Source organism: Dipteris shenzhenensis, chromosome 32, assembly GCF_047967505.1.
Source record: "Dipteris shenzhenensis isolate YYH24624 ecotype China chromosome 32, Dip_SZ_1.0, whole genome shotgun sequence".
NCBI classification, from domain to species: domain Eukaryota; kingdom Viridiplantae; phylum Streptophyta; class Polypodiopsida; order Gleicheniales; family Dipteridaceae; genus Dipteris; species Dipteris shenzhenensis.
In genome coordinates, this window is record NC_141627.1 from 42,339,028 (window position 1) to 42,348,375 (window position 9,348).

The window sequence follows — 9,348 nt, forward strand, 5'->3', positions numbered from 1 at the left end:
CACACGTGCGATTATTAAACACAATTTAATATTTGCAAAAAACGAGGTGTACATACTATTTTTATCCAACAACTCCTTAATTAGCATAAACGTCTATTTTAGTACTCTATTAGCGTAAACGACTCCTCTCCATCTGTTCGGGGAAGGAGCTTCTTGATTTGCATAACATCAATATTAGTGACGAAGTCCGCCTCCTATCCATCTATTTGCCTCCTCTCTATCCATCCACCTCCTCTCCATCAGTTCGCCTCCTCTCCATCCATCAAAGTCATCCTCCTCTTCATCCGTTGGCTTCTAGGTTCTCTCTCTCTCTCACGCTCTCTCTCTCTCTCTCTCTATATATATATATATTCAAATGGGAGCAGGTCATCGGGGGAAGGAGAAGAAGAGGAACAAGGGGGAGGAAAGGGAGAGGTGAAGGCAGGGCATGCTCTTTGGCTTCTCTCACGTTCTTGTGTATAGGTTTCGTTCAATGTAAGATAGGTTTCATTCAATATAAGACAATCATGAAGGAAAGAGAGGGAGCGGGAGAGGGAGTTGGTGAGGGAGAGGGAGGGAGAGGGAGATAGTGTACAAAAGAACGCGGGAATTTCCAAACCTCCATATCGCTTTCTTTTGTACACACTCTGTGTACACACACACACACATACACACACACACACACACACACACACACACACACACACACACTCCTTCCCGTGGGGACCCTTGTGATCCTAAGGGGTGCAAGGACCACTAAGTTCATCTAATGTGATATTAGTAGTCACATGACTATACATGGGCCACATGCACACACCCCTCCATCTCCTGGGGGACCATGGGAAATGAAGTGGATTATAAGCTATGGATAATACCCTAGAGGATGTATATATGAAGCTATGGAGTGGAATATGTGACCATGGACCTCTCTCCATTGGTAACTTTTAATTCTTTACATTGATGAATGTGATGGCCACCAACAAGCTTTAGTGCACGTCTCATTAGTGCTTTAGTGCCCAATTGGGACAGGGTACCTTGGATGCCCTTTGGGACCACTTTTTCGGAGGAAAAGGGAGTACAGTCTCGGGGAGCTGAGTACAAGGCAGTTGCACTTCGCTGCCTATGGGGTGGAAGAAAGGAGATACGAATCTCGACCAGGTAAGAGATTGATTCCTCTACACCGTATTCTGCGTATTCTTCATCTCCTTCACAGCTCTGGCATGGCATTCCCAAGGAACCATTTGCCCACGAAACAAGGGAACTCTCAGACTACGTAGACGGATCTCTGTGCCAGGGAGTTTACGACAGAACTTGGACCTAGCGTGCGATTCGGTGAGCCAAGAGCAGTGGATTCCTACGCCACTGTCTTGTACTGGCTGCTTGGTTCGTTTGTTTATGCGTAGTTCTATCTTGAGCAGTAAACCCGATCTCTCTTGTTAGGTCCATCAGTTTGTACGAGTACTTATGCTCCCCTCAGGTGCGAAAGCCCGATGATTTCCCCTCCTTTTGCTGTGCCAAATGGCCAGACCCTCATCCCGTCTCCTATTTTTTATATCTCTCCTTGCATCTAAAGAGCTATGTCGAACCATATAACTTTTTGAGCAAGTTGCACAGACTTTTTGAGGTGTGGCCAACCAGAAAGGATAGTTTGCACAGCTTACGATTAGCAACAGAAACTCTGCCCTCTCCTAGTTCTCTACATATTTATTGAAACTTTGCCTTAAGATCAGAACGGGAAGGCGGCGTAAAGGGTATTGGTGAGTGACTCGAGCTTGAGCTCGAGTAGCGGTAGGAATGGAGCTTTCTGGGGTCTTGGCATTGGCTTAGGCTGTGGCGTTGGCTGGGGTCCTGGCTTTGGCCCTGCCTCTGTTGGATTCGTCGGTGGTGGCTGTGGCCTCGGCTTTAGCATCGGCGTCACCTTCGTTGGCTTCGGCATCGGCCTCCCTTCCAGTGGCCTTACCTGCTCTATCCTTCAATTTTCTCTCTTTCTATGTTTACGTGCGTAGACCTCAGGTCGCATTATGTCGTGGAATTATTTCAAAAAGATTGGAAACACCTCGTTGCTTCCTAGAAGCACAAGCACGATGGCTTTCTTACCTTATTCCTTGCGTAGTGTCTCATATGTCCTTGGATCATGGCACCCTTGATCATTTTAAAAATTGTGTGTCTCCTTTCGAATTATGCCATTGCTCACGGACGGCATTCTCCGCAATAGAGTAGAACTTAGCTTAATTAGTGGTGCCACCTATACATTATAGAGTCTATGTTTCTCATAATCTATATATGAAGGAGAAAGGATGCTAGTCAAGCAGGCACTAATGCTCTTTAGTCGGTTTCATTATTTACACTTCACTTTTGGGAACTGGCTAATTGCAGTAATTTACAGGCTGTAACAATAGCAACTTTTAGCTGTTTTGTAGAGAGTGTAACTTTTGCTACAAATGTCTGATTGAAACGCTTCCAAAATAAAAATTATAGCTTGTCCAAAGATTTGAAACTTCCCAGTTCAAGTTAGATTGCGATTCCTTATGTATTAGAAGATATGCAGCTTGCAATATGGCTATCCACAAATTTCTATCACTACATGAGAAGGCGGTAATTTACTGGCTGTAACTACAGCAACTTTTAGCTGTTTTGTAGAGGGTATAACTCTTTTGATACAAATGTATGATGGATATGCTTCCAAAAGAAAAATTATAGCTTGTCCAGAGATCTGCAACTTCTCAGTTCAGATCAGCTGCGATTCCTTATGTATCGCAAGATATGCTGCATACAATATGGCTGTCCACAAATTTCCGCCACTACTTGAGAAGGGAGTCCTTTGTAAATTGATTACCTTTTGCTTATTTTTGGGTCTTCCTATACTCCACCCTTTAATAAAACATGCCAAGGTTTGAAGTATGGGCTCCTCGAAGATTTCTTTGACCTCCCTCTAGAACTTCATGGATATGATTGGTAAGTGAAACATGGAATTGTCTTGGGTATGAGTTGAGTCAAGACAAATTTTACTCGTGTTCTATATGCAGGTTTCTATGCATCATTTTTTCAGGGTTCTTGTTTGCAGGTCTAAGATGATTCAACATTATGATTGGATAAGAATTGAGAATAAAGGACAACAGGGCCTACAATTATTCCATATATTCCCTTGAGAATTACTTTCACATTTTATACGCATTTCTTTAACTCTTAAAAAGCCAACCTCTGATCTTTTTCGCATACTAGAATGCCAAGATTTAATATTGCTAGTCTAGATAGAGTAACACGGATAACAACTGTGTGCAGGCCCACGGTGCATTGTATTCATGTTCTAACATGCTGTGCTTGTGGATGGATGCTGGTGAGTTGGCACCTCTCCATCGGATTTGCAAGTAGAGTCTTGGGCATGATATTGCGGAAAAGGATGTTGGCTACCTTGAAGGATACACTTGGGTGACTTATGATGAGAGATAAAGTACTCTCGACCCTATCATGCACACTTACAAAAATGTATCTGTTAGCAATGAGAACTAAAAATTGAACTATCTTGTAACTTGTTGAATTTAGAAACTATGTTATGGTTTTTAACATTGCGGAAATTGATAAGGAGTTATTCTCTTAGATTCTCAATTAGACATGCAACTAGAAATTACTCTCTTGGATTCTTGATTAGAGTAATTAGATAGAATTCTTCTTGCTCAGGAATTCTCTTTGTTGCACCCTTAAACATTAACATAAATGTATGAAGCAAGAAGAGGACGAGAAAAAAGGAAAAGAAAAAATGAAAGGAAAAAAGAAGAAAGACAAGGCAGAGTCAAGCAAGAGTGGCAAAAAGGGTTCTAAAAAGTAGCACTTTGGAATGCATTTAAAACATGCCATGGAAGATCATGGGGAAGAGCCTGATATTGAAGACAAAGGCAAAAATATAGAAGAGGCACAAGAGTTGGATGAGGAGGATATTAATCTTGAGGAAGAGAGCAAGGAGGCTGCAACCTTGGATCTTGTAGCCTTAAAGTCACAAGCAGTAAATGGAGCTATGTCTATTGAAGGATTGGATTTTGAGACAAGTAGTTAAGCTATACCTATCCTTCCTTCCTTCACTATTCAAGGTCAAGAGTATTATCTGCTCTCAAATATAGGCGTTATCTTTGACCTCAAAGAAGATTATGCCTTGGCCTTAATTGCTCAAGTATGTAGAATAGATAAGGATGTTGGAATTGAAGACAATGAATTAATGGTACTAGAAGATATATTTGATCCCAAGGAGGTGAAAACTGTGGATGAGGAGGATATGGATAATGAGACCTTTAACAAGATTAGAATGCAAAAGTTGGAGGAGCAGAAGGATATACAACCAAAGGTGAAGGAGCAAAGGAAAACATAAAGTAGCATGGAAAGAAGCATTAATCTTTGGACCGATAAAATTTTGGAGGATGATGAGAATATGAAGGTACGCTATCTCACTAATGTCTCTGCTAGATCTTTTTTATCATGGATTGTATATATTTCTCATTGCTTCTTTTTTTATACTATCTCACTATTTTCTCTGCTAGATCTTTTTTAGCATGACTTGTATATATTTCTCATTGCTTCTTTTTTTCTACTGTAGCTCTATATTGAAGATGATAGTTTTTTGAGAAGGTCCTGCGGGAGCCGAGAAAGGGGACTTGGATAGTTGTCTTCCCTTGCACAGTACATGAACAAGATGTCATCTACCAAGATTATGATATACCATAGACAATTAAGTAACGATGGAGAGATAGCTGTCTACTTTTTTAAATGTTTGTCAAAAATTCTTGGTGGGTACCAGGTAAATTGGTGGAATGACAAAGTTATATTAATTGAGAAATTATTTGCTTTAGGCATTTTTGGATATGGCCTTGGTAAGCAATGCTCAAGGGCAGGGTACTTTTTGACATACCACTGCTTACGCTTTAGCACTTGGAATCAAAGATCCTAGCCAATTAGATGGTTATGGAAAGCATCATTTGATTAGGTGTAGAGAGCCACTTCTTCTAGATTTTGAGGCTAAACAGATCGAAGGAGAGCAGCTCGATGTAAAAGAAGTACAAGAGTAAACTCAAGTATATTGTATCGTCAAAAGTTACAAAGGACACAAAGTCCTACAAGAAAAGATAGTCAGCTCAGAATTTGTACTGATTTTTTTCGGAAAATATTACAAAGTCTCTCTGCTTCATTGTTATAAATCTCCATAAGGTTTCCAACTCTATCCATCCACTTGTCATTCACATAGTCCTTTGATTGTATCTAGTCTGCATGTTTCTATGCAACTGTTGAATTGTCAAGTATCTCCCTTCTTCTTTTCGTTTGTGCCATATTAAAGGCAACTTTAACTTTTGACAATGAAACTTTTTTTTGGATCTGCAACCTTTGAAGTATACCTCTAAAAAACCACTGAAATACTTCTTTGAGACTATTTGCCTTATGTGCTCCTCCAAAATGCTGTGTATGTTGGAAAAAGCATTTCTTGTTGTGTAATGAGACTTTTCCATTTCTTGTGTTGACCATATTGTAGGGCATCCATACTTTTTTAACAAAATATGAAAGGTGGTTGTAAAGAATATGCTGCAATCATAGTAGAATTTTGTAAACCATGTTTGAAAGTACAAACTATGCATACAAAACAAATTAACTCAGCTTACCATGTAGTGTGTTATATTGCAGCTTGTCCATGCTTATTTCATGCAGTTTTGCTCCTCTTCTAATGCACGATGATCGCTCTTGGTCCATGTCTTTTTGTCACAAAGTTGGAAAAGCTTGTCTAAGGATTTCCATACCTCTGCTTTAACATTTTGAGCAACACCATCCACCATATCATCTTTGACTGCGTTATGCACATGCTTCCAAAGTCTGTATCTCACCCTGGAAACATATCTTGATCGTCTACCAAGTTTCCCTTTTCTTTGTGGTTCTGATAAAAATCTTCTTGCTTTGACTCCACCAGTTGATGGTTTGATAGGAACATCCTTTCAATTTGAGGACTTCTTGATATTTGTTATGATATGAACATCTCCTCCGTGGAGACCCATGTTCGATAATACTTTTTCTAATGCAGCAATGACTTTCTTCCTATTTTTCCCTGGTCGAAGCTTCCAAGCAAATCCAATATACAAAAAGACCAACTTTTTAATGCTTCTACATAAAGCATGCAATGTGCATATATGTACATTGCACAAAGGAATATCAAGAATTGCTTTAAATTTTGGATCAATCTTGTCCCTATTAGGAGCTTTTCTCCACCATTTAGGATCCATGACATGGGCTACCCCCTTGCAGTAAAGGCATGGAGATTTTGAATTACCTCCTTTGCTTATGTTAAACATACATTGGATTGTCTTGAGGTCCCCTACCATATGCCAATCAACTTGGAAATCACCCTTGTCTTCAACATGAAGTTGCCCTCCTTGAGCCTAGTTTTTGATGAACTTTGGTATTTTGATATGGTGAAACACTCAAAACAAGGTTTGCTGGTCCTCTGTCTTTACCTACCATTAAGAAGAAACTATATTGAAGCATCTAGATCTAACAAATGAAATCAAAGAGCATTATATTTGAAAAATGAAAGTTGACGCTTACCTCAAATGCTCCCAACCACCAAATATGCTTCTCAAATTGTACACTAAAATGCTTTGAGTTTTCTCTAGTGATTAATGTATCAAGTGTCCTATTCATAAGTGTGATGGTCACTCTTTCAGTATTTTTCTCTTTCACAATTTCACATTCATCCAACTTTATGAAAAATATAAGCCATCCTTGACACTCTTCAAATGTGATTCCGTAGAATTCAACCATTCTTTTTTGTAATTGTTCAAGATCAACAAAAATATTATTCCAAGGATTATACACAGTGGTCCCCTTACTATCTTCAAATACATCCTCAATATGCAACCACTGACCAATAAAATCATCTACTTGTTCGTTGAGCGAAGCTCTTAAATTCCAAACTTCTGCAGGATTTGGAAGAAGCACACATTTGATCCTCTAATCTTTAAAAGTTAATGATACTGCTTTGAAAATAGAAGAATAACCTTTGTGCTAACTCCACTCTCATCGAGAGCCTCTTGAATTAAGTTTTCATCAACTTTATTGCTTTCCACGAACTATTGCACAACATTGCATTTGATGGTTTTTAAACTTCTTTTCCTTAATCATACCTTTCGCAATAATCGTTGAAAATAGACCTTTCATTTGTTTTATAGGAAGAGCGTTCGGATCAACATTTTCCTCTTGGGGCTCCAACACTTTCCTATAAACTGGATGCGTAAATAAGAGTTAACAAAGGAATATTTACATAGCCACATTGCAAATAGTAAATGCTCTTAATAATCTCACGCTTTAAACAATCTCACCTTGCCACTTGTACTTGACACTTGCACCCTCCACTTCCTGCTTTCAATTTTGCAAGGTTGCGAAGTTTTCTACTTGTAAGCCTATCTCCCAAAGGGGTCGCTTTTGATCTTGCTTTACATAACTTCTCCCTCATCTTTGTATGTTCTTCAATTTCATTATGTAACTACTCTTTCAATCTGGAGCTTTCAGCTATCTGCTATATTTTTGTGTTCACGTCTTGCACATATAAAGACTTATACATGTGCACAACTTGATATTGAGCTGTGATGTATCCATGCATACCCTTTGTTCCGTCGCCCACAAATTTCAGCAATGTTTTCGGATTTGAGAATGGTCATTCTATTTTCTCTTTGCATGGCACCGACGTGTTGTCATTTTGGAAGAGGCGCATATTCTTGAGCTAAATCAATATGAAGATGGTTTTGTTGTCTCTTGTTGCCTTGTTCTGTAGAGTTGGAGTTTGGTGTTGCCATTTTGAGTGTAGTGTTTTTCCATTACTTCACGATTTCATTACTCTTTCATAAGGCAAAGAATCTTGAAGGCGATAAACTTTAAAAAACAAACATATGGCAAGATTAGTTATGGTGTTCTGACAAAGAAGTTTAATGATCGTGGAGATGGCTAGAAAATAATTGAGAGAAAGACATGGCGGCTTGTAGGAGCATTGAATAATAACATTCATGAGATATGGGAGTGAATATAGAAGAATATCTTTATTCAGAAGAATATCTTTATTCTTTCATCCTTTGTCATCCTCTAACATGTTTACAGTACTTATGAATATTTTAAGGAGTATTTTATTACTTTCCCATATTTCGAACTCATGAAAAAAGAAGAAATTGTGGATTTCTCTCATGGCCCCAAAATGAGCTCCCTTTTTTCCTAATGTTACACCACAATTCACATTGTGGTCCTTGTCTATGGCCATCCAAGCCATAGTATGTGCATGCTTGATCTTGGTTTTGTCTTTGTTGATTTCCCCAATTTTGCTAATTGGGTCTTCTTGGTGCTGCATTGTGGAATCTTTGTTGTCCTTGCCTGCCTATTGCAACCTGATTAGCTGCCATGAGTGGGGCCTGATTTTGGATTTGTTGAATGTGTGGTGGGACTCGTCTTCTATAACTTGGACTGTACCAGCATCTCTCTTTTTCATGGTTGTCCTTCCCACAAAAGTCACAGTGAACTTCAGGTGGGGTTGGAGGTGGCTTCAAACTCTGCAACTAGTCTTGTCTGATTACTTCTTAGTCTTTGACTTTTCTTTGCTTTTGGTCTACTTGTCCTTTTTCTTTTTCTTGGTGTGTCCTTCCTCTTCATTGTCTTCATCGAATGTTTCAGATTCTTCTTTCTCACTATCCTCTTCCTCTGCATCAGTATCTGTCTCTATCTCAAAGTCTGCGTCAGAGTCAAAATGTCTCTTTTTCTTTTGCTTTTTGGCCTTTGACTTAGTGCCAAGTCTTCTTTCTGCCCTTTAGGCTACTTCAACCATGTTGTTGAAGTCATTAGCACCACCAAGCTTATCTCTACCAGCTACTGCAGTTCTTAATTCTTTATTTAATCCTTTGTAGAAATAATCTCCCAATTGCTCCTGAGTTGGTTGCTGGCTTGAGTGAGTCTTCTATTCAAATTTTGGAACATCTGAGCATAATCCTCCACTAAGAGATATTTCTACCTCATGTTTCAAAGCTTCTTAAGGATATCTTCTTGCATTTTTTCTTTCAAAAAATGACTTAAAAATGTAGTTTTTAGCTCATCATACGTGGTAAAATGAGCTACTCCATACTACATAAACCAATTCATTGCCTTACCATTTAAGGTTGCTGCTGCAAATTACTCCTTTTTGGTGTCGTCTAGGAGTCTGCCCACTTTCTATCCACACCATGTCTCAAACTGCCCAACATGGCTGTCAGGGTCTTGGCTTTTTCTGTGTGTGAACTTGGCTACTTTCACTAATGGGTTTTGCATTCTTGGTGGAGTTGGATTTTGAGCTAGAGCTTTGGCTGGTACTCTCCTTTTTGGTTGTGC